The following is a 26,046-nucleotide window of genomic DNA, read 5'->3' on the forward strand; positions in this document are numbered from 1 at the left end:
TTCCTACGTTATAAAATGTGGGCGTGCGTTACAAAAACACATATATTTATATATATATATATAAGTATGAAGGTACACCTATATACATATAAAATGTATCCATCCATTCCGCTTAAGCGAACGTTTCCGTGAAAGAAAATTTCATAGCCTGCGCAGTTTTCAACCGTTCGGCGTGCATATAATCGGAGGGCGTAAGGTGAGGAAAAAACCCGGGGATTCGTCGGTGGAAAAGCGAAAAGTCACACCCACCAGTTCGCGGAGACATCGATGCCTGGAGAAAGAATATTCTTTTCTTTCTCCGCGTGATTTTTCACAACGCATTGGGATTGTCAAACGCGTAACTATTGACGAAATTATTCGCTTATATCTTACAAGGGATGGAAATTATCGTGTAATAAATGAGCATAGCTCAAATAAATGTATATAAAACTTGTTTAAAAGTATTATAAATACAATTTGCAAATAAATAATTATTAAACTAATTACTGTTAACAATTGATGTTTTTTCTCCGTAAAGTTAAAAAAACAATATGGCGTTATAATTGTATCGTTATTTATCTATCAATGTATTATATATTTTTTTTCTATTACATTATAATGTATGAAGTATTCTGATGTAGAATGTATTCAGAGTATAAAAATTAGAATTGATAATTACGAAAATAATAATTAGTATAGGATAAAGGGTTTACTTTACTGGATGAGGCTATAAAAATTCAAAGATGTCACGTATCAAGAATTTATTTTTTATCTTTAATCCTTTTTATCAGTGAAATCTGTGACTGGTTATTAAAACTGTGTCTTTTTTTTTCGAACCCAAGTTGTATATGTGATTTGTGCCAATCTTCCTACCATATAGAGTATTAAAATCTCTCTCTCTCTCTCTCTCTCTCTCTCTCTCTCTCTCTCTCTCTCTCTCTCTCTCTATCTTTCCCTTCTTACTATAAGGTATGGATTCGTCGCGATAGGTGGTACGATAAAGGTTGGCATTAGAAGAGATCCGTTCGAGTGCGGTGAAGCTAGAATAGGAAGAGGGAAATATATAGAAAGAGGAAAGAGAGAAATAGATAGACTTGGGTGGGAAGATCGAGAGAGAGAGATATAGGGGGTAGTAGGGTGGTATAATCCAGGGTCTCGTCTCGAAATACCCAGCAAACGAGGGTGGTAAGTAAATACATAGGTACGTCAGAGCGGTGACGCGCGGCTTCTCTGTCCTGTTTCTCTCCTTCTTCCTCTTTCTGGTTCCATCTACTTCTGGAGTTCTCGAGACGCAGCGAAGGGTGACTAGAAGGAGGACTAAGGATATCCAGAAGAGAAACGACAGACGACTTCGCACGTGCAATGTGAACACGCACACATTCGCGAATGGCAGAGAAATTCTGACGCGAAAAGCAGCCACGTCTTCGCTGATTACACGAGATGAGCCTCGTGGGTGGTGTTGCCTTGCTAGTTAGACTCGAAGCTTCCTTGGAAACCCAGCTATATTCAGTCTTAACGCGTTTCCAAGCGAGCCGGAGAAGGCGAACGAGGATGAAAAGGGGTGCTCGTAGGAGAGAGAGAGAGTGAGAGTGAGAGAGGGAAGAAGAGAGGTGTATATACGCTAGCGGCGTCTGCCGCGAGCTTGCCGCGGGTAGCTTAGGGGGTGGTGGGGGTGCACGAACGCGGTCTCTCATGTTTCTCATTTCATTGTGCAGCCTCCCTTAGAAACCTAAAGGCGTACGTAGACCCGGATGGATGATGGCAGCGGGTGGAACGAACTTGGAAGGAGGAAGAGAACTCAAGCTTTCGGAAGGAGGGTACCGAAAACCCCCTCCTTCCCCTTGCCACACACCAGTACTACCATCGACTCTTAAGGTACCTTCCTTCAAAAGAGGGTTGAGGTCGCCTCCGCGCTCTGAGATCTCATACATACATTAACGTCGCTTGTCAGGCGTACCGAGCCACCCTGTAAGACTTAAGATACCGCCCGAGAAAGGGAGAAGCTCCGTCTTCTCTACTCATCTTCCTTCGCCCTCCTCCTCCCACTCCTCCCACTCCTCAAACTCGGCTCGCTCATCCTCCTTCCTTCCTTCCTTCCTTCCTTCCTTCCTTCCTTCCTTGTTTCCTTCCTTGCTTCCTTCCTTCCAACCGCGTCTCTCCGACTCGTTACTAAAACCACCCCCTGTCTTGGGAACACCCGCTTCGTTTCCTTGAAAATGGCTGCCGTGAGCTTAGTTTCCATTTGCATCTGATTACGCCTTTTATACTGTCTCCCATTATCGTCTTAGAAATTCTGTTAAATTTCGTTACAAACTTCTCCATCGTCTTCTTCGATTATAAATGTATCTCTTTTGTACGTTTAATCAATAATCTTTCTTATTGTGTTTTTAAGCGTGGAGATGACATTATGAACGAAACAAAAAAAATAAAAGAATACTTTCCAATGTTAAATTTTAATATAACCAAACTATAAATTATATGTCAAATGAGTAAATAAATGAACTGTTAGTATCTTTACCAACCATTTATATCTTACTGCCTTCTCTTATGACACTTTTGGATAAACGGAGTTCTATTATATCAAGAATCCCCCTGGATATAGAAGGATTCGAAGTGTAACCAGAGTATTTGCTATGGACAGATATATAGTTCTCGCTTACTGAGACTTCCAGACTCCATATAATTTCTCGTGCATTTCCATTGAAAAGTTTCATTTATTCTAAAAAGATTGACTCATTCACGAGGAACAGATCAACACTAATTACTAAGTTCGGTAAGCAAGGTAGCTGTCCGAATCGGATAGAAACTAGGAAAGCTTATCGATGCAGATCTCCTGTCAAGGGAACGAAGCAAAGGGGATAGCGAAATCTGAGCAACCTCATCAACTTAATCGACTCATTAACGAAATTAGAGAACTTATTAATACTCATTCAAGTCTTAGTAATGTCTTTGGCTACCGATCTCCTATCCTATCATGGTAGGTATCCCTTGCATCAACGGAACTTATATCACGTTAATGGAAAATTAACGGTCTTCGGGAATGTTCTTTGTGATAAATACATTTGATCTTCATCGTCTCTCTAAGTAGACGGTGGAAGATGCTGGAAAGCCGTTGTTACGAAGGGTGAAAGTTTCACTCTAAGGAACGATAATATTACCATCCTACTATAGAATGGTAGCTTCGGAGAACGGGGTACAGCATGGAGTAGTCGAGGGGTGGATACGAGATATATGGGGGATATGGGGGGGTACCTACGCGTTTTGCGGAGGGTGGCTTCACGGAACGGCATAATATACATAAGTGTAGTTTGTGTTGGCGCAGGCAATGTCGATGCGGTGCACGCTCTCGCCACCCTTCTTCCCCACCCTCTCACTATTCTTCTTTCCACCCCCCGCCAAGACGCCCAGCCACCGCCTGCGATTGGTCGACATTATTCAAAATGGCGTCTTCGCCACATAAGATCCGTTTTATTAGCATACCAGGAAAGGAGACGAACGGTCCCCGTTCTCTCGATGACTTGCGAAAAATCTTTACAATTATCCTTATTAATAGGACCGATCAATAGTTTTCTATTTCTTTCACGTAATCCTAAGATAATTATGATTCTCGATGTAGGTACCACAACTTTTTAAAACTTCGATACGATTTTAACATATATACGCTACCTTGAGATCCCTTTTCCTGGACAAAACTTTCCAGATCCTGCTTTTAAGCCGTTGCCGTTTGTCTAGGAATAGAGGGTGAGATGGGGGAGGAAGGTGGAGAATGAGGGGGAGTGGGGAGGAGGGTCTAGTCGTGATGTTGAATCCCAGGAGTCGAGGCTGTTCAGACGGAAACTTTCATTACCACACCGAGGAATATATTCGTCCTTATATAACTTCTACCATATGGCGAAGCAACGTAAATTCTAGACGGAGATTTCCTTCGTCGATAATATTACGACGAATTAGAAGATATATTTAAAGGTTCGTTATTATAGCACCTGAGACAGTCGCGTGTGGTCTCGTTTAAAAATAGAGAATTAATGGTTTCATCCAATACGATGTACATATTTTTGTGTCAAATGACTTATAAAGAAAAAAAAAATGTAAAAATAAAATATGCTTAATTATGTAATTTTATCAAATAGAATGATTATTTACATTTATTAGAATTTTAATTGTTACTATATTTGATGGCGAATTAGAAATACCTAATTATGATATAAGGGGAATATGATTAATGCGAGGACTTTATCGTAGTTAGATAAAAATTCGTTTTAATGCGGTCAAAGTTAAATGAACCACTTGGATTGCGTAAATTATGGAAATCCATGCAAATTGCTAAGACTTCCTGCGGTTCTACGATCAATGGGATGCTTGTTTTACAAAAACGAAGTAAAGAATATATTTATTCTTTTTTTAGTTGTCGTGGTGGTCAGGTCGTTTATATATTCTTTTCTTTTCTTAGAAGAATATGGTAGAGGATGTCTGTCTTTCTCATAAATGCCCTTGGAAAAAGATGTAAAAAAGAATAACTAAAAACTTGGCAAATAAGAGACAAATGATTTGAGAACTCGTCTATTGGTCTGGTTCGACTAGTAAGCGCTCGGTATATATAAAACTTATACTTTATTGTCCGAGACTCGAGACGATATCCTGCAGGAACTCGCGACAGGACCTCCATCATGAAGGACGACTGTACTCAAGGGAAACCTGTTCCTCTCCTCTCCTCACCTCCACGAGACCCTACACTGAGACTAGAAGGGTGCTCCGATCGAAACAAGTATATCGAGATAGCTACGTAGCAACCTTCTTTCTATACGTATATACTATTATTCGATTCAAACAGGGAAAAGTGGAAACTGGATTTTTCCCGAGTTAAACGTGTCTTAATTTAAATCAGATCGTGAGAAAACATTTAATATATTATTATGATTATATATATATGTATTTAAAAAAAGATAGAAATTCAGAAATAATTTGGATGATTTTAATGTGTAGACAATTAAAGATGATTATTTATAATAAATAAAAATAGATACATCAAAATTCATGGATTTTCCTTTTCCTCGGATATCTTTGATATACAGAATTGTCCGAAAAAGTCTAGACTAAACTTATACTATCAGTTAATTAATTAATTTATAAGAAAATATTGATAAATAATATACCATACGCTGTAAAAAATGTTTAAAAGAAAAAAAAATAATTAAAAAGAACGACATAGGTATATTAGTATTCACAAGATGTTAAACTCGTTCGATTGTAATAGTAGCGTGGAAGGAATTTCTAGGAGCGCAGGCAACACTTTCCCACCGCTGACCAGTGGTCAAGCGATATTAGAGACCCTTAAAACCGGCATATAACGAGCAATAGTAAGGAGAAGAAGAAGAAACAGTCACATCGTGGGTATCGTTGAGAAAGGCTTTATTGAAACGAGTCCTTCGAGTAAGAGTAGAAAAACTGGTTTCCTTATTATACTATTATATTTCTTAGTTTCTTATTTGGTTACCTGATCAGGATTTCAGGACATCAAATCTTTTGGTAAGAATGGAAGATTGAAAAAAAATATTTTCGCATCGCGTCGATGTAGAATGTTTGCTTGTCATTTTCGGTGGGCAACATACCCACATACCTATCAAGAACGAAATGTAGGTAAGTGGCGAGTTCGAAGCTAGAGAAAATCCCATTTAGACATTACGGAAGTTGAAGCTCCGTTTGCTCGTATGTAGTAACAACGCAACAATATATATATATATATATAGACCGCCTGTGTAACACAACGAACTTTGATTACCGTAATTAATCCCAGGTAACTTGGTAAATCGGATTTTTCAGTTAGTAGAAGTGCGGCTGCCTCGCGGGGCTTGGAAATCCACAGTTTCTCAACGGTGGTTGTCAACGCGGAGGCGTCAGGAAACGTCTCCGAGACAATTAGCGAAAACTACAGGACCAGCAGTAGGGCTAAAGCCAGTAGTAGCAACGTCGTCGTCATCGTCGTCGTCGTCGTCGTCGTCGTCGTCGTCGTGATGCAACGCCGTTGTGGTACAGTTGCTTTTCCCAGAACTCTCTTCCGTCTCTTCCCCTCCCACTTTCTCCCTCTCTCTCTCTCTCTCTTCCTACATCCACGCTCCATCCTCGTAGCTTCGTTCCTACGTTTCCCCATCTTGCATTCACATGTCTCGTAACATTAATAATGCGAGAGAAGAGCGAGCGAGTCAAGACTCGTGTCTTACCTACCACCTATCTCTCTTTCTCTTTCTCTCTTTCTCTTTATCTATCTATCCATCTCACTATCTCTGAAACTCAGCTCTCCTTCTTCGTTTACTCCAGTCCATCTTCTTGCTTCTACGTCTTCTCTTCTCGGTTCTACCTGCAGACATCGGGACTAGACTGCAACGAACTTGGAACTGGAAGTAAGTTCTCGAGAACCTAGATGGAAATTGACGTTAATGTGCCCCGAAAGCAACCACCAACACCCCTCACCGTAACCCGCTTCCTTTCCTTTCCTCCTATCCACCTCTTGCGATCATCTTCGCTTGAAAGAACCTACTCCTAGCGAATGACGATATGTTACTCGATGAACTGCGACATTCTACGTACTCGCTATTTCCTTCGGTGGAGCTATTTTCGACTTATCAACCGTATCCTTTTGGTGGAATATTAGATAAAGAAGGAACGCGTTAGTCTAATTAGATAATATTATATTTTTATTTTATATTTTTATTATATATATGTATATGTATATGGTTTTTTATTGTTAAATATTAAAGAGATAATAATATTTCAATATGGAAATCTAAGAGATGGATGTGATAAAAAGATTTAGAAATTATTTTATTATTAAAATGATTCAATTAGGATTAAAATGATGAGGCTGATCGTTAATAATAATTGGTTTTAATAGTTAAATTTATCATTGTTTTCGATCTCGCATAGGAAGATTCGAGTAAAGTAAAATTATCGAAATATTTTAACGTCATTGTATGGAAACATGAACGATGTAAAATCGTCGATAGTTAGTAACAGAGGAAAGGGTCAAAGGTTGTCGGTAACTATCGAAAGAAACTACAAGAGGAAACTCGAGAAGATAGTTAAGGACGTTATGGCGTTGATGGATAGTGCTCGAAGTCGATGCAACGTGAAGAATCTTTGATCGATTTCTTGTTCGGTCTATACGATTATGAGGAGTTACCAGACGATGGAAATTTAGTTAGTTGCGTCGTTACCGAGTTTGAAGCCTCGCAGATTCCCCTGCAGTTAGAGGGTACCTAAAATCTTGTCATCGCATTATGTACGCTCTGCATGGATTATAGGCGTTTCCAAGAAAAACTTAACCACGGATGAGTAACTACGTGCTTTTATGTTTACGACGTAATCTTTAATATAAAGAATAAAATAATCAGTATAAATCTACTATTTTACGCACACACACACACACACAATAATCATATTTTTAAAAAATAAAATCAATTAATTAATTATATTTATATTTATTTGTACACAAATGCATTCCAACGAAGAAGTCGAATGTATCTGAAAATAACAATCATTATATTTTATTTGAATAAGAAATATAAAGAAAATAGAAAAAAACATTGTGCCAAGGAAAAGTAAAGAAGTTGTAAAGAAAAATGAATAAATAAGGGATCGTATAGGTATCACGTTGAGCGTAAAGATAGATAGGATGAGTTTGGATAGACGAGAGTAATTTATCGATCAGTGGTTCGCCTTTCGCACTCGCGACATGCCATTGGCCCCCTTAAAGGTTCCCGAAAGGCGAAGAAAAGCGTTCGAGCGTTCGGGCCAATGGCCGCTCGCGAGCGTATTCTCCTCATTGCTCTTTTTCCCGTCCTCCTCGGATTTTTCCGCGTCATGATGCGTGGCGGGTCTCTAAGAAAGCCGGCGAGGTGGGCAGCGAATAGTGGCAACGCAAAAGCATCAAGCCGTTCTACGATTGGTCGAGCTCGGAGCGTCTTGACGCCGCCCCTCGAGGAACACCCGGGAAAACAGGGCTCGTCCTCCCTCCTCCTTTCTCTTTCTTTCTCTGTCTCTCGTCCTACGATTTTCCACACTCTCTATCCCTCTCTCTCTCTCTCACTCTCTCCCTTTCATCTCTCTCCATCTTTATTTTATCCATTTATCCATCTTCCTTCTTCGCTTTCTTCCACCTTTCCCCGTTGCACTCCGGTCTCTCGTCTTGCCAGTTACCACCGTTGCTCTATGCGGAAAGAGAGGGTTGGAGAAGGGGTAAAGCTGTACCTACGGAAAAGAGGAACGAAGAGCGAGGAAGAGGAACATGAGGTGGAGGTGGAGGCTGGAAACTCGAACTCCGAAGCAGCAGAGCACGCCAGCGCTTCCTCAGATATTAGATTTTACAAGGAGCGTGCTGGGATTTTCGAGGGGTTGCCAGGAGAAGGAAGTGGAGGAAACAGGAGGAAGGGGTGAAGGTAGAAGAGGTGATGGAGGAGGTGGGTAGGTCAGGTGGGGAAGCCAGGTCGCACACCATCGTTGGGGGTGGGATAAATATTAATTACGTTCCTAAGGGTTGCCTGCGGCTACGTACCCTTATACTTCGTTCACATATATTCCTACGCTCGATGTTTCTACTCGCGCGCACGAAATCCTCGCGAATTTCTCTTACTTGCTTACAAGGCCTTCTTATCGATCGCCACCCCCCTTTAACCCCTTATAACTTCTCGCGATTTCGTACACCCAATCCCTTTACGTTTTAACTTAACTGGCATAACGTAATACGATTTCATAAAACGTTAATTCGAGCCACTGGACGATCTCACAGACAAAAACCTGTTTCAAACTTTTCGAGCTGCTTGAAGTAATGCGAGGAGTACGTTAATTCCTAATTATTTCGATATTCCATTCGAAGGTAAACGTGTCTACTCTTATACGGCGTATACTCGATTGAAATCTCTATTGAAGGATACTTTAATGAAGTGTATTAAATAAGCACGAAATAAGCTAGCCGGTTGAGGAAGAGGAAGGGAGGAGGAGGAGGAGATGAATGAAAAAAAGACTGAAACTCTTGGAACGAGTAGGACATACGTTTACCATTCATTGTCCCTTTCATAGCTAGAACAACTTGCATTATTAAAAGCAGCTTTGAATTCGCCGCGAAAGTTTTTCAATTTCCCTGCCGGTTGGTTCGAGCGGTAAATTGGACTGATAAATTGCACAATGCCTTTGCGCTCTGCAGAGAAAATCGTATTCGATGCCATGTTCCAAGCTGTCTAGACTGGTTTATGCGTTTTCCGCTAATGGATGACGACGACTACATGCGATTTGAATTTTTTTATTTTCCCCTTTATTATTATGTAATTCTATATTTGCTTTTTAATATAGATATTTAAAAAACAACGTTTCTATAATTTGTATTTCTTTTCATTTTTTTTTTTTTCTATTTAATATTTTGCGTTATGGCACATATTATGTATATAGAATATAAAAAAATGATCATCGGTAAATGTGGAATATTCGAAAAATATTTCTCGTGATTTATCGTGCGTAAATTATTTAGCAGACCGCAAATCGCCTTTGGCATTTGTAGAATGATCAATTTATCGAATCTGCGGGTAATTATGTGGGGTGTCGTTGAGTGTCAAGTGAACGATCCCATGATTTCGCGCCACGGATAGTCGGTGATTATGGTTGATTATCCACAGAGTTACCATGATGCTCGTAGGGTAACTAACCGGATCTTTGAGACTCGTTGGGAACAGCTTTTCCAGAGCCAGAGGCATCTGGTTTGAAACCATTCTAATATAGGCACTGCTGCCGCCTTGTGGCAGCTTTCTCAACCAAAAATGCAACAAAAATTATACGATTACGAATACTTTATTTTATTTTCACACAATAGATAAAATGAATAAAATTTATTTTGAACAAATAAAGGACTAATCAAAACTTGTTTTTTATTAAATATGATTTATAATATTTATAAGCATCTAAATAAGCATTTTAAAACAAATCATATTACTACTGTGAAAAGAATTTATTTTAATACTTTTCGCAAACATATCGGTGATATGAAAATTTAGTTATGTGTTATGTAACAAATTACCGTCATTCGCAGTAGAAAAAAAAAGTAGATAAGAAATAAAATAAATGAAAAGAATATCACGGTACAATGACATGTGTAAATGAGAGTTGAAGGCCTTTTTTTACATAATTCAAAGGTATAAAACTAATTACTTAAAAATTGTATAATTTGGTTGATTAATATAACAAAGGACATATCTTATTCAATATACAAAATTGTATCTAATTGTACTTAAGGCACTAATCATATATTAAGTTTCAACTTAAAAATTAAAAGTAATTTTTAAAAAACGGAACATAAATAATTTTGTAATAAAATATTACCAATTTGTCGTTTCAAATTTAAATTGAAAATATATTCCAAGTTACAATCATCGGTTCATCAATTAAAATGATAGAAATTATTCTACTATCACGCATGCAATCGTTTATTATTGAAACGATTGTAATCGACGAGTAGTCATCAATGCGTCCATATTTCATAATTCATCGAACACATTTTGCTTTAATGGAAATAGTATACTTAGATATTACCGATTTGCTAGCGATTCGATGATGTTATACGCGAGAAATTCCTCCGAACGACGATTTCAAGCCAATTCTCGTGGTATAGCAAAGACGTAGTAGGAATTCGGGTCCCTTTCTTCCGTCCTATTGATTTTCCATAGGAAGGGCCTGTGGCACTTGAGGCGTCGAACGTAAACGAGAACCGACCGACCGATTGACCGACTTATGATTGGCAATTGACGTAACATGATTGTTGATCAATGAATTTCATCATCAGTGGTTGTGGAATGTCCATTGAAGAAAAAATTCATTCATTTATTCAACATAGTTCCAATAATTTGTTCAATCATAAATAATAGATACTTAAATATTCAATTTGTTACATGGGTTATACTGAAAATACCAACATTACTTATACATCAACCCTATAAAACTAATTCGTCTTAATTCTCCAGCTATGGCAAAGTTGGTCGCAGTAAATATAATGAGTATCGCGAAAAGAAGCGCTCTCTCTTATTAAAAAATAAATAATACTTTTCATTTTTTATGCGATACCAAAACTTGTATACAATAAAAATATGACAGATGGGTTAAAGAAAATTACTTGATGGAAGCTAATTTGTTGCGCTTCGTCTTATTTATGAAATTCACATTACTTTAATACAATGAAAATAAGTGAGATAGGTTTAATAAAATGATTTAATTGAAATCCACACTTTATTGGCGCTTTGTCTTACAGAATGATTTAAGAGGAAGCAACTTTAGCAGCGCATAGTAAGAATCTTAAACCAAGAAAGAAATAAAAAGATGTTTCTTTTTTATTGCTTATTGTCAAGGAAAAACATCATATTCGCGATAAGTCTTGCATGATGTTATTACAGAACGTTTCCTAAGACAGCTTTGTGCATACACCTTCATCATGCTGGAAATATCTTGCGTAGACATATATATATATAGAGTTGCTTCTCATCTCGTTTCGTTTTGACTCTCATTTCTCTCCTTTCTCTTTCTCTTTTCATATATATATACATATATAGATACTTATACATATATCACATCTTTCTCTCTCATCTTATCGTTCAACGACATGTCGTTTCTAACTTACAGTTCTCTCGTCTTGTTTCTCGTCTTCTTCTCATCCCTGGTATAACCAAGGACCCGGAAGCTGCTCTTTCCTTCAAAAAGGAAAGATGCACCCCTATATAGATTATCATGCAATTGCAGAATATTTCATATCATTCGAATGAAATATCATTAAGGTTTAATTATTATTCATCTTTTTCTTAATTTCCTATTTGATCAATTAAAACTTCAGTAGTTTTCTTAATCGAAGTTACACGTTCAAACTAATATTAGTTTGCATATTCTGGTATAATTATATTTTATTTTTCATAAGAAAAATATCATTTTAATCTATTATTGTGTGTTTCTTTTTATTTTCTTACGATATGAGCTTTCTCTACAATTTATATTATTTAAGATGTTACGTAGGAGGGTGCATTTTTCGAGCAGAAATATATAGTTATATATGTATCCAACATGGGGCGAGGTTTTCCAAGGGGAATGGGCGCAGCGAAAAGGGTGGAAAAGCAAAAGGAAAGGAAGGTAGCCGCGGAGATGGGGGAAGGATGTAAGACGAAGGAGGCGTGGCTTCGGCATTGATCCAGAACCCCCACTCTGCTGCTTAAAAGTACAGTCCTGGCTGTTCCGCTTCTATGCTCACCATCGCGACGACCGCCTGTAAGAAACTAGCAAGAAATGAATATTCATGAGCCACCGACTTCGTCGTTTCAGCGTCGTTCTCGGATCTGTATCTTTGCTGAAGAAAAATCACCAAGACATGCTTTTCCTATATTTACATATATTTTTTTCATCAGAACAACTGTGACGATTCTTTTCTTTCTGTTTTTTTTCTTTTTTATTAGACTTGCATTCTTATTATTTTAAAGAAATAGAATAATCGTTTGTGCTTGTTTTTTTTTATAATTAAATACATTCGGTTGATATCTCTATCAATTTTTTAACAATTTCTCTTATTCAGATAAAAAGTTTCAATTAATAAACTTTTTATTGGTAGACAGAAATATACGCAGACACTTGAAAATAATTCATTGACTTCGAACTTTCCTTTCCTTTCAATCGTAACCGTACTAAAACGTCTTACAATTAGTAGATTTTACATTAATAAAGGAAGTGTCTATCAATCAATTATCGCGCTATTAAAACTCCTGTTATTCGTCCAAAATTTTTTGAAAGATCCACGTTAACTATAAATTTGTTATTCTTGTTTTCTTGTTTTCTTTTTAGATAGATTTCAATTACTTGCCGCAATTCCTCTATTTTTACTTACCCGTTCAGGATAATGCATTATTTATATTTGTTAAAGAGAATGATCGAGGATTACAAAAAATAAGGGATTAATCTTTGACTGTGAACAATTGAAAGATCCTATTTTGTATTATTTCATGAATGCTGATCATATTTACTTTTATCGGCATTAAATTTGACATAATAAGGGTTGTAATATAAACTCGAAATAACTTATTATTAATATATAAAGTTACCTCGACAAATCCTGAAATGAATAAAATACATTCAACATATCGAAAGTTGGACCGAGCAGAAAGTGTTCTGAAGGAGGAAGACAAGTTAATCCTTGTCATTGAATTGTCAAGGATAGAAGTAGATTCTCTAGTCCATCGGCGTCTCTGTTTCTATTTACCATACTCGAGGAATTATTTTACCCAATTGTGGAATCTGCGTGAGATACGCAGACAGAGAGAATAAGAGAAAGAGAGAAAGACACGCACACATACTCACACACACACACACACACACATACAAACACATGCATGCCCAGAGAAAGTATGTTTGTGTGTATAAGAGTGTGTATGAGAAAGAGAGAGATAGAGAGAAAGATAGACAAACAGACAGATATAGAAATAGGGAAAGGGAGAGAGAAAAGGAGCAAGTATGGCGGCGAATTGGTTGCCGGTACGTTCCCAGAGTACACCAGGAGTTTGTTCTAACTTGCAGTCGGTGCCAGTTCTCCTCAAACAGGCTAGATTATATTCTACGTCTCTCCATTTCGTTCCCTACTACCTCGCGATTCGCGTACGCCGACTGCTCTTGTTTGTTTAATCTAACTTCGTACCTGCCACCATTTGGTTGATTGTAAAAAACAGATCTTGTACGAGGAGGCAAGGGAGGTATCAGCTTGAAATTCACAAGTTCTCCAAGATTTCTCGACAATTCGTCCTCTAGATCTGAACACCTTAAGATGATTTTGCAACAACATCCTGCGATGATTGTTCCTTTGAGAAGCTTTCCTATAATTATTGATTCGTATCCTTGACATCATCATTTAGACTACTTTCTTTAGGTTTCAACAAAATAAGATCTTACTTTTTAAAACTTAACTAGTTTAGCCATGTTCTTGTTACAAACAAACCAGTATAATTAAATCGAAAACAAATGTTTCAAAATTCTATTTAAATATAATATAATATAAGATCTTATGTATGAGTTTCATCAGCTTAGCCATAGTATTGTAAAGAGAAAACCAGTATCTACATTTGAATTATATAAAAAAAAGAAGAAACCAAAACCAGTTAAACAAAAAGAAATTTTGATTGGTCTCAAAACGGCCGCACTATGGCAAATCTTAATCTTAAATTGTCAGACGATAGTGAGTGCTAGATAGGGTTTGAAGGTCTGATTTACGAAGCTGTTAACGTATCTGATAAAATACAACCAGTGCCATCGCTTTTATTGCAACCATTCTCCACAGTTTCGAAACGTGGATTTCTCCCGGCGAAGCATTTCTCTTCCTTGTGCTGCCGCACCTACCTAGTATTTCGAATGTCTTGGTAAGGTAATTTCAATTGGCTCGCTATTCGCATTCCACTCGATTCACTCGTTTAAGCCGAAATTTTTGACCGAGCCAATTGTCTGAGGGGTGCAAATGAAGTTAGGCGACTGTTTCTCTCTATCTCTATCTTTTATCTTTCTCTCTCTCTCTCTCTCTCTCTTTCATTCTCTATCCCTCGCAATTTAATTCACTTTGATCTTACCGCCGAGTTACCACCGGTGTTGTAGAAACCTCTGATTCAAATCCGAAAGGTAAGATTAACTCGGCTCCATGATATATCGTCCACGCTTATTTCATACGATTCGATTATGTATATTATATCCTATATTGTATAAATCCAAAAGAATCATTGCGACGAAAAAACTTTCTTACATTTTATTATTATGTATTTGCGAAGATAAATATAAAAAAAAGCGTAATTTTAACATAATACAATTAAATCATTCGAAGATAAATAAGATTACAAGATTTAATGTAATTAAAATTGTCGAAATCTTGATAAACACTAATAACAATTATCGTTTAAATATCAGATGCATAATATACACATGTTTTATATTATTTCCAAAATTTCAGTAGAATACACATATTCAATATGATCATTTGTATAGTTTCTTTATTCGCCAGCGAATTAAAGGAAGGAAAAAGTTTAGGAATAGTAAAAAAAGAACTATATTTAAGTTTCAGAATTTCTTTATGGTGGTTAACGAGTCACAGCACAGATTCTCGCACGTTCCTTTAAAATATTTAGTGGAGGTGGTCCTCGGTTGTGGAGGAGCATAGGAGGAATAGGTGTAGTAGGAGATGCATAGTGGGGGTTACTGGCGGAGGAGAGACTCATCCAAGTTGGCAACTTTCGGTCGTATTAGCTTTTGTATATATATTACCTCATTTGCGAGAGGAAAGCTTATACTTCTGCCCCCTGTAGACACTACATAGATATATATGCACTCACCCACCACCTTCCCTTACAATATACTCGCGCAAGTGTTCTGGTTATATTCCACGTTTTGTGAGACACGTCGACTCGCGTTGCGATGAGAAGAACGCCAAAAACTACGAAAAGAGAGAGAGAGAGAGAGAGAAAGAGAGAAAGACCTTTTTACTATAATTCTACGTGCGAAGCACGATGATGTTGGAATAGTAACGAGTAATTTAACGTAGTTCCCTAAAGATAAACGAATTATCGTGTTGTCGAGGGAAAAAAGGAAATAAAGTATAACGTCAAAATATTTAAATACTTTTTCGAGGAATAAGACAAATTAAGACGTTATATATGTAAGAGTTCAGAGAAAATATATCATGGTTGAGATGCATCTTTGCATTATACCGAAATTGCTTTGAATCTCAAAGTATACTTAGGTGGAATTATTCTCGCGTAACTCTTCGGACAAGTTATGCAAAAGTAAAGTAGTAGCAATGACGAAGGCGAGAATTAGAGATGCGAAGAGAGGAAAATCTATAAAGAGTAAAAGAGTGTATTCGCGAGTGCAGATGCTCGTCTATGTGTACTTGACTTGGTATAAACGTTGTAGGAGGTGAAAGAGGCGGAAGAGGTGGAAAAGAAGGGGGTGGTAGAGGAGGAGGAGGAGGAGGAGGAGGAGGAGGGAGTACATCGCCTTCGAGCAAGTATTGCCCGGTTGTCAGATAGTAGGTAGGGTCGTGGAAGGAGAGAAGGTACCTACGTGGAGGTTAGGTTGGAATATAGTTTAAGCTAGACGAATGGGTTGGTGGGTGGGCTGGAGGTAGAAGAGTGAACCGAGGCGGGTAGTTTTGCCTGGGTAGTACCCCGGCGCTCTGCCACCCTTTCAACCACCCCCAAACCGCCTCACGACCACCCTCGGTTACTACTACCACTACTGCTGCTGCTCCAGCATTTTCTCTCTCTCTCTCTCTCTCTCTCTCTTTCTCTCTTTCTCTTTCTCTTTCTCTCTTCCTCTCTCTTACTTTCTCTTTCCCGGTTCCTATCTTTCTCTTTCTCTCCTCCACCTTCTCGACGACGCCATACCCTCGCTCATAATATCCTGCACGTCAGACTTTGAAAACTCCAACAATTTCCTCCTGCCGCCTGGTTGGAGAGCCGCGAGGGGTGGACGGGGACGGCCGGGGCTCCGGGGGTTGCTTCTACTCGCTCTCTCGTAGAGATGGTTCCAGGCTGCCGCCGCCGCCACCACCACCGCCACCACCACCGCCACTGCCGCCTTCTCTCTCTTCTCTTTCTGCCGCCACCCCGGAGCTCCGATACCGGGGGTTGAGATGGTGGCGAACCGACGGTGCGAGGGAGACGAGTTTCGAGTTTATATAAAGTTCGGGCCACATCAATAATTATAAGTAGAGAGCCGAGGCAAGATGGCGCACCCGACTGGTAAACCCCATCCCCCGATTCACCTCAACACCCACCCCACTGTACCGAGTCATTATTCAAGACATCCTTAATTCCTCCTTCTCCCACCTCCCCCTCCCCTTTCTCCTTCTATTCCTATTTCTACTTCTTCTCTGCACTTTCCTCTGTCTCTCAACGCTCCAACTTTCCATCATTATTTCTTCGTTTCATCCCTTTACGTCATCTTCAAAACTACTTCCAAGCAGCACGAAAATTTCAACCTTGGTGGAATCCTTCTTTAGCATCTCCCCTTCTTTCAGATCTCTTCTGAAAATTGAAGCGTATTATAACGGCAAATTAAATACAAATAAAGCATTATTTTTTTTTAATGTTAACGATTCACAAATGATTTTTTTTAAGATTAAACATTATATATATTTTTATCACAGAAATAAAACATTTATTAGTAAGTAAAGCTATTGATAAATATTCGTTGTTAAATTATCAGGAACAAGTATTTTACAAGTATATATGTAAAATTTTACAAAGATACGCCAGGCGTCGAGTCATTAAACTTCTCGAACCGAGAAGAGGAAAAACAGAAGGGGAAAATGATGGAGGCTGCCTTGCTTTCTAGCAAAGATGACGGTTGATTAATGTCGAGGGTAGTTTCTTGTTCTCTCTCTCCCGATTCGCTATTTTCAATCATAATACCAAGCTTTACCTCAGGTTATATACAACACCATTAACATAATGCATTCACGAAATGCAATTAATGGCTCAATTTATTTTTTTATTTGATAAAAAATTATTATCGAGTTTGTATTTCGATTAAATAAATATTACAAGGCAATTGAATTTTAATAATTTGATTTAGGGTCATTAGGCATTGTTTTAAAAATATTTACGTACAAATAAAGCGTATAAATTGAACAATTTCATCGAAAGATGAAACTTAATGCAATCCAATGTGATGCGTCCGATGACACGCGTCCTTTCCAAAGTATGGCTTCTTTTGGTTTCTATAGAAGGGGTGGAAAGTACGGGATTAATAGACGAACAAATTAGCGCAAAGTTTGGGTAGAGAGCTGCGTGCACCCGCGGCACTAATCCCGTGCATTAAAAGTTAACGGCGAGCTGGCGCGGCCCGTGTGTCCTTCCTGGCATTAGATTTCTGAGTTTCCCGGCCGAGTTAGGGCAACACCAGATCTGCGTTTCAACTGGAAACTACGTTAGGGACAGATTCGAACCGATCCCCCCACCAATTCACCGAGTTGGTATATATATATATATGTGTGATATTCGTGCTGGACAAGTTCGATGCCGAGAGGTTTCAGGACGACTTGAAAACTACAATATTTCTCCATTAGTTTAAGGAAACCATAATGATGAGAATTTTTCTCTTCAATTTCCCCGTCATATATATATGCAATATTCTCATTATAATCTTTATTGAATAAAATATAACGAAAAGGAAAGAGAAAAAGATAAATACAAATTTGGATGGTTTATACAAAAACTTGACGATTCCAGAAATATTGGAAAAGAAAAACAAGATAACACAGGAGAAATATCTAATTAACGTAGGTTAATATTTTACAAAAGGTTCTCCGTAACACCTGTGGAATATCTCTGGATATATAGCGAAAGAAAAAAAAAAATGTAATTGCTTCGGTTCGGTCTCCGTGTACGGAAGGAAGGATCTGGGAGAAAAAAGTCCTCCCTGGTCGAGTGGCCAAGCAAAAAGGAAGAAGCGAGGATGAGCAGGAGCAAAGAGAACGAAGAGAAAGAAAAAAGAAGAATCGCGTGCAAGCGGCCGCAGGGAGGGTGAGAGGACTGCGCTCAATTTAGCAGCCGCGGAAAAAAGGAACGCGGGAAAAGACGGGAAACAGCTTAACGGGGTTAAAACCACCCCTTTCGGTGGCCAGAGGTAGGAGGTAAAAAAGCTAAGCGGCGTTTTATAGACCCAACAAACGGCCCGCGTATACCTACCCGAGTGCCAACCCCGTTTTTACACCCTCGTTGGAAATTAGAGGCTTTTTGTGCTAAATATACCCCCCCCTTTCTCCTTCCACCACTGTTTTCTCCCTTCCTCTTTCTTTTCTTTTCTCTTTTTCTCATTCCATCCTTTTTCTCCTATCTTTCTCTCCTGCTTCGAGCTCATATGCGACCAGTGAATCTCATATTAATTTTACATCCTTGTAAATCCGACGTTTATTACGAGTACCAAGCTGACACTCTTTTTAATCATATCGTTACGGAAAGGATATAGTTAATTTACTATCCAGTCATTTTATTTAATATTCAATAGATATATGCTCGTAAAAAAAAAAAAAAAAAACAGAATTAATGCAATGATACATTTTTGATAAAAATTTTAAGAGATCAGTTTTTCTAGTTTTATCGCTATTAATTAAAATAACCTGAGGTATAATAATCAATTGTTTAGATAACTTTGACGAGATGATTAAAATTAAATATAACAAAAAGATAAAGAAAATAATATTATTTTTTTTTATAAAAAGAGTACCTTTTATCTACCCGTATTTCTTCTTGGACAATGAGATCCGCTTTAGCAAAACGAGAAAGAGAAAAAAAGGGAAAAAGTACGAAGGGATCCTCGGACGGAGTCAGTTTCCGGTAAAGCGGATTTGAGAATCTTCTTGGTAGGTCTAAGTGAAAATAAAACGGTCGACCAGTCAGGCAAGAGAGTGTGAAACGAGGGTGGCGTTTCTCCCACATAAATTAGCTGGTAGGAGTAAAATGCAAAACATTCGTTCAAACCGCAGTTCAACACAGACGAGATCGGTCACGTTGCGGCTTTGTCCATCTGAATTTACCCTGAGGATAGGTTCATCCCTCGCATCCTTGATCTTCTCCTACCCCGCAGTATCACGTATTTCAGAGATCGCCATTTTATGATTCAAAAAAGATAGACATATGTAGCTTATCACGTTCCCATATTGTCTACATTTTTTTTGCAATCATTTTTATCATTAATAATTCATTGCAAATCATACATGAGAGGAACTCTCTCTCGTTCTTTTGATTTATGATTTATGAAATACATATAAAAAAGTGACACATTTGTACGCATTAAGTTCAAAAATCGCAGTATCAAAGAATCGCAACTTTAGACGCGTATTTAAAAATAAAATAGAATAATTTTCGCGTAGATTGAGTTTTGCACTTATCGAAGAGCATACCATCTCGAAATAGTATTTCTCTTCTTCAAAGTGCCAAGCCGAACGACATATCCGTTTTCCCAAGTAATCTCGCGGCGCTTCGGGCGATTCTCAAACAATTCTATACATCTCGAGTGTCGGAAGTGGCTGGGACTATAAGGAGAGGAAGAGATAAAGTAAGAGACCGAGAATAAGAGCGAGAATAAGAGCGAGAAGGAGGGGTAGCTGCGCGTTCGTACGGAGGAGCGAGCGAAGCGTATAGGAGGTGAAGGTAGGTGAAACAGACAATACACCTTCGCGGTGGGTGGCTTATCTAAGAGTCCATGGCGTAGCCTCGGGGGTGCAGTAATAACCGGGAGGGCGGGCTGATACCGGGCTAAGAAATGATAACGGCACTCGCAAGCCAGCCACCATTTTCGAGTTATATTGCCTCGAAGCCTGCAGCAAGAGAGGCGTCCGTAGAGAAAGAGAGAGAGAGAGAGAGAGAGAGAGATAGAGATAGAGAGAGAAAGAGAAAGAGAAAGGGCCGAGGAAACGAGAGAAGAGAGAGAACTACCGGCGGTATCGCTACCACTTACAACCTACGGAGTCCTCCTCTTGCTCTTCTCCCTGTACCTCACAAGCAACCCCATACAACGTAGTCCTTCCTTGCTCGTTTGAATCGGCCGCTATCTGAACTCCCCACCTACTATATGGAACGATACGCTCCGGAGTATAACCCTTGAGCTTCCCTTTTTTATTACCAATCGTTGAAGATAATTACTACGTAGCGCGTACTCTCGCCTTGGTTCCTCAGGAAGAAATTCGTCTTTCCTGTTAAACCAAGCTAACAAAAGGATTATATAATATCAATGTATCGAAACGATACACCAGGGTAATGTGTGTACACAATGATGATGCACCTTCTACGCACACATTTATACCCATTCCGATAGTTCGGAGGTGAGAGCATTTCGCGTTCCACCTTCGAACCTTCGTTGTCGTTTCGATTCGCCCTTAGGGAATAGCGTCTATAGCTAGCTGCTAGCTAGGTAGCTACCTACGTAGAGGAGATGCGGCGCTTCCTTCGAAATGCAACGATATTCGATTCCTTCGTGCGGCCCATGAATTTTCCTTCCTCGCTACGATCGGATACAATCCGGCGCTGTTATCGTTTGCTTCGTTGTTTAACCGATCGAGAGTACCGAGTAGCTGTACGCGGATACATTTTGCCTCGAGGAATTAATCTCGAAGATCTTAAAGCGCAACAGAAACTTTGTGGTCTTCCACACGAACGTCTTGGAATACGGAATAAAATGAAATTGAAAAATATAAAGTTTGTTATTGGATGTAATTAGATCATATCAATCATCTAATCGAGAATGATACAAACTCTACGTTCCTTTCGATCATTCTCAACCTATTCTCGAGAAATAAAGTGTTCCAAAGGATCGAGGAAGTTGATCGGCGATTCTATGATTTGGAAAATGTATTGGAAGGTGGCGTTTTAAAAGGAACCAGTTCAAATGAGGTCGCCTCAACTGACTGATGACGTCATTACTGTCAGGCTTAATGAAAATTTCCGGAAAGTTACCGCTCGGCCCGACTGCTGACGCCATGTTACCATCTCGTGCACCGTATACGCGCGGGGGGTGAGATGGGGTCGAGAAAGAGGACGAAGAGAAGGAGATGGTGGAAGAAGGGCAGAGGAGTGGAGAAGAGAGTTGCGCCCGCGAGCGAACGAGAAATTTTACGAGAATTTCCGAGACTAATTTCTCTGGCGCTTTGCGCTCCAGGCAGGCGGGCGTCGTTAATTTCTGACGTTAATTGCTAAACCTAAAGTTTCTAGAAATTTCCTGGGCGCTTCTAACCTCACTTCTACCATTCTCTCTCTCTCTCTCTCTCTCTCTCTCTCTTCTCTTTCTCTTTCTCTCTTTCTGTTTAGTAAGCGTTCGCCCGAGCCGATCTTTCTCCTTCCTCACGGTACATCCACCATATCTATACTGATATACTGTGTGTAAACACAATTCCTTTCTTTCGAGTTTACTTTCTTCAAATAATTTCTTATTCTCTTTTTAAATTGTATTATATTATCTACATATTTATTATATATATAAGAAATTAGTATCACATTCGATTATTATTCGTTAAGTATTTTTCTTGAGAATTTATTTCGTAATTCAAAAAATACGAGTAAGAAAGGAAGTTACAAGAGAACGAGATGGAGAAGAAGAGGTAGGATAAGAAGGTAGATAGAGGAGAAAGAGAGAGGAAGAGAGAGAGAGAGAGAGAGAGAGATAGAGAAAAGACGAGATGCCCCACCACCAGGGCTGGAGTCAATTACGTTGCGATAAAAGAGCGAGGGAGAGTTCCTTGCGCCCTCGTCTAGTTGTTTAGTTTTCCGCCATCTTTGTTCGCGCTTAGACGAGTCGCTGTAGTGGAGGCGGTGGAAGAAGGAAGAAGGGTGGGCTTCGTGCTACGTGAGAGAAAGAGTAAGGGAGAAAAGCTGCTGAAGAGTAAAGAGGAAAGAGAAAGAGAGAGAGTGAGAGAGAACGGGGATAGGATGGGTGGTACTCTTGCGGACGAGCGAGAGGAGCAGAAAAGCAGAGGGTGGGTTAATAGCGGGCTCCGACGGTTCTACAACCCCATCGAGGGTCTCCGAATATAGTGGAGGGTGGAGGGAAGGATGCGAGGGGGTTGAGGGGAGGAGCGGTTCGAGGAAAGCATAGGAAAGGTGGGACGCGAGCGAGAAAGAGAGAAGAAGCCGCATTTCTCGTCGTTTCGTATTTCGAAGATGAAAAGAGATAGAACGAGTCGCCACGGAGAACGATCGAAAGCGAAGAGAGAGTAAGAGAAAAGGGGGTAGAGATACGGGGTGAAGAAAGAGGGAGGGCGGAAGGGGGTTGGGGGGTGAAGAAGGAAGGAAGGGAAAGGCGAAAAGAGAGAAAGAGCGAGGTCGCTTCGTACGTCGCATAGAGAAAGGGAGAAAGATAGAGAGAGAGAGAGAGAGATGGTGAAACTTTACTTACTTACACCCCCACCAAGAGTCCCTAGCAAGACCAAATCGCGTTTGCGGGTAAGAGACGGGCCGATGGCAGCCGGCGTGAATCGGACGAGGCTGCCGTTTCTCGCAGCGCGCGCGCAAAAGGCTCCGTAACGATTTTCTGCTCCTTCGAAGGAATATGAAAGGCGATATTTGCGCTAACCCAGGACCAGGAGTATACGCCGAGTGGGTGGCTGTAGGTGATGGTTAGTGCTTCTGGAGAGGGAACCTTGCCGCGGACCGAGTTGAAGAGGCTGCTTTTCCTAGTGAGAAAGAGAAAGGAGAAAGAGAGAGAGAGAGAAAGAAAGATGCTTCTACATCCTCCATCCTTTTCTTTCTTCTCTTCCTCCTTCCGCCTCTTTCTCTTTCTCTTTCTCCTCGTTGGCCTCTCTGGCTCGCGTTTCTTCCCTCTCTCTTCGTCTTGCCACTTTTACTAAAGAGAGAAAGCTAGGCAGGTCGTGTCGTCCCGGCAAATACCGCTCGGCTAGGATTTAAGGGATGAAAAGGGGCAGGAAACCTTCTTTGCTGCCTCCGAGAGCTCTTTGATGTCACTCGACGTGCCACTGTCTAATTTTGACTTCGCCAAGCGAGGCTCCTCTTTAGCTTTTCTACCAACGAAAAATTATCAAGGTGCGATTAATGTGTCCTTCGGCCTATTAACCTCGTCACGAGAGAACAAGATGTATCTATATATATTGTATATTTCCTTTTTCTGTTCAAAAGTTTTCTGACCTTTTCGATCGCTATGCGACATTTTTAGCGACGTCAAAGCTGCATAAAATAATTTCTAGAGACAACGGGTACCACTTGATTCGTATATATAAATGAGTTGTTGTAAAAGTTTTCGTAATGCTTTTTCTGCGTTCCGTCAGTTCCGTATGACATAGATAAATTTAGTCGGAAAACGAGTTCGGAGTTTTTAACTTTTCAGAGTGGAAGGTAGAAATAATAAAGTTAGGGAGATCCTGAACGCAAGATGGGAAATTATTTTAAAAGTGGAGACGTAGGAGAAAGCCAATGCATCTTTCCAGCCGGTCGCATGAGACAAAAGGAAGCGAGGACAAGAAGGCAAACGGGAGGAGGGAGGGGGAATATAGGGTGGGTATAGGGTGAGTGATAGGGAGGTTTCTGTATGGTGGCGAAGAAGAGGAGTGTCCGGGTGAGAGCTCCCTCATTCCCGGTTGGAGACTTAGAGTTGGTAATTAAATACAAGGAAGCTTGCTTCGCCTCGTCTCGTCCGGAGTCAGCCTCAACCTACTCCCACCTTCTCGCTCTCTTCTCGTCTTCTTGCAGCCCTTTTCGTCGTGCATGGAATACAGAGAGAGCTGTATTTAATTCGAGAGTTCATTCGATTTACTTCGAGACGTAGATTAGGTGCCGTCGAACTCTAAGCAAACGACTAACGATAGTACTCTTCTTGTCATCCTTATTAAGCTTTTTTAAGCGAACTCGAATGGAACTTTCTCATGTTACAAAATGAGAATCTATCCTTAATTATTTCATCGTTTTTCATACTCGAAAATGACGAGTAATTTTTTTTTTTGGAAAAAATCTTTATCGGAAGGAAAAATCTTTTCAAATATTTTGAGTCTTATGTTCCGAAACGTTTATGATTATGTTACGAAATAAGATGATATAGTTTTGACAATATTTAAATCAAAACAACATGAAAAATGATAACACATAGCAAGTGTAATTAATAAAAAGTTAAACGTGAATTTTCTTGGAAATGGGCGAAGGGAGTAATGAGTTGCGAGGAAGGTCGAGAAACACCCAGGTGGACATCTATAAATTCTATTCTTTTCCTAAATCAATTTCTCGATCGAGTAGCGAGACATGCATGCGTATAGTCGTGCCCATTATTGGCAATAACAGTGTTACACCAGTGAAGCAGAGGCCTTTCTGTCCTTGTCTTCCTTCATGGTTTCTCCTTCGTTCATTCCTTCTCTGTCTCTCTCTCTCTCTCTCTCTCTTTCACTCTCCTTGTTCGCTATCTTCTCTTCCCGCTTCAGTTCCTTCTTCGGCACAGCTACCCAGTCTCCTTTCACTCACTCTCGTTCTCTCTATCTTTCTTTGCGTGCTCTCGCTCTCTCATGGCGAAACTCAATTCCCCAGGCCGTGCAGAATGGAGAGGGCGCGGCACACACTTTGCTTGCTCCCGCTGCACAAGACGAAATTTCATTCCCACCCGCGCCCATCCTATGCCCGGTAATTGTGCACGTGAAGCAACCTGAAACCTGCATTTGCCCCGTAGCTTCGCAAAGGAGGTCCTCCTTTTGCACCTCTCCCCCACCTTCTACCTCCATCCATTCACCTATACCTACTTTCTACCCATCTACCTCAACATCTTCGTCATTTGAAATACCTTCGACAGCATACATCTTAAAAGATACGTTTTTTAATTCTGTACTCTCTTAAAGTACTGACGTTTACGTCTTTGTCCTATCCACGACAACCTGTTTATGGCACTCGAAAACTTGGAAGTCTTCATAGTTGATCCCGATCAAACTACCACAACCATTAACGAGTATTCAGAAAGAATCCTGATTACACGAGAATTAATTGACGTGGAACATATTTAAGCAGGGATTATAACGGCTACAGCTTAGCTGAAATCCAGGATGAAGTTAATCATGCAAGGAGTTACTAAAGTTCTCTAAATCTTCGACAAGAAATGAGAGAAGTATAAGATAAGTTAGAAATAAAAGGAAAAACTTTCTATATCGTAAGGATAGATTTTGTAAATAAAAATGGCAAGTATACTCGATTAAAGGAACGAATGAAGAAATAAACGATCACGCTAATGTCGTAGGAAAGTTCAGGACGAGGAGGTGGTGGGTTGCACAATAAGACGGCTCAATGAAAAGCGTCTTTTACTGCGGCTGCATCGTGAATGCTTATATGTCGGTCCTCTAGCATATTCTCTTTCTCTTTCTCTAGTTGGGAGACACCCTCTTTCAGTTAGACGTTCTCTCTTTATCTTTCTCTCTTACGTACGGGTTGCTTTTCTCCGCGTCCGTCTCACTCAGAACCTTTCTCGCGCTCGCAAGCGTCGTTCCGTAGTCGCTATTTGCGCGATATCTCGCTCGTTGCGCGCCGGCTCAGCCAATGAAACCACGCG

This window comes from Polistes canadensis, unplaced genomic scaffold (assembly GCF_001313835.1).
Source record: "Polistes canadensis isolate GaletaPanama2010 unplaced genomic scaffold, ASM131383v1 scaffold_31, whole genome shotgun sequence".
Classification (NCBI taxonomy): domain Eukaryota; kingdom Metazoa; phylum Arthropoda; class Insecta; order Hymenoptera; family Vespidae; genus Polistes; species Polistes canadensis.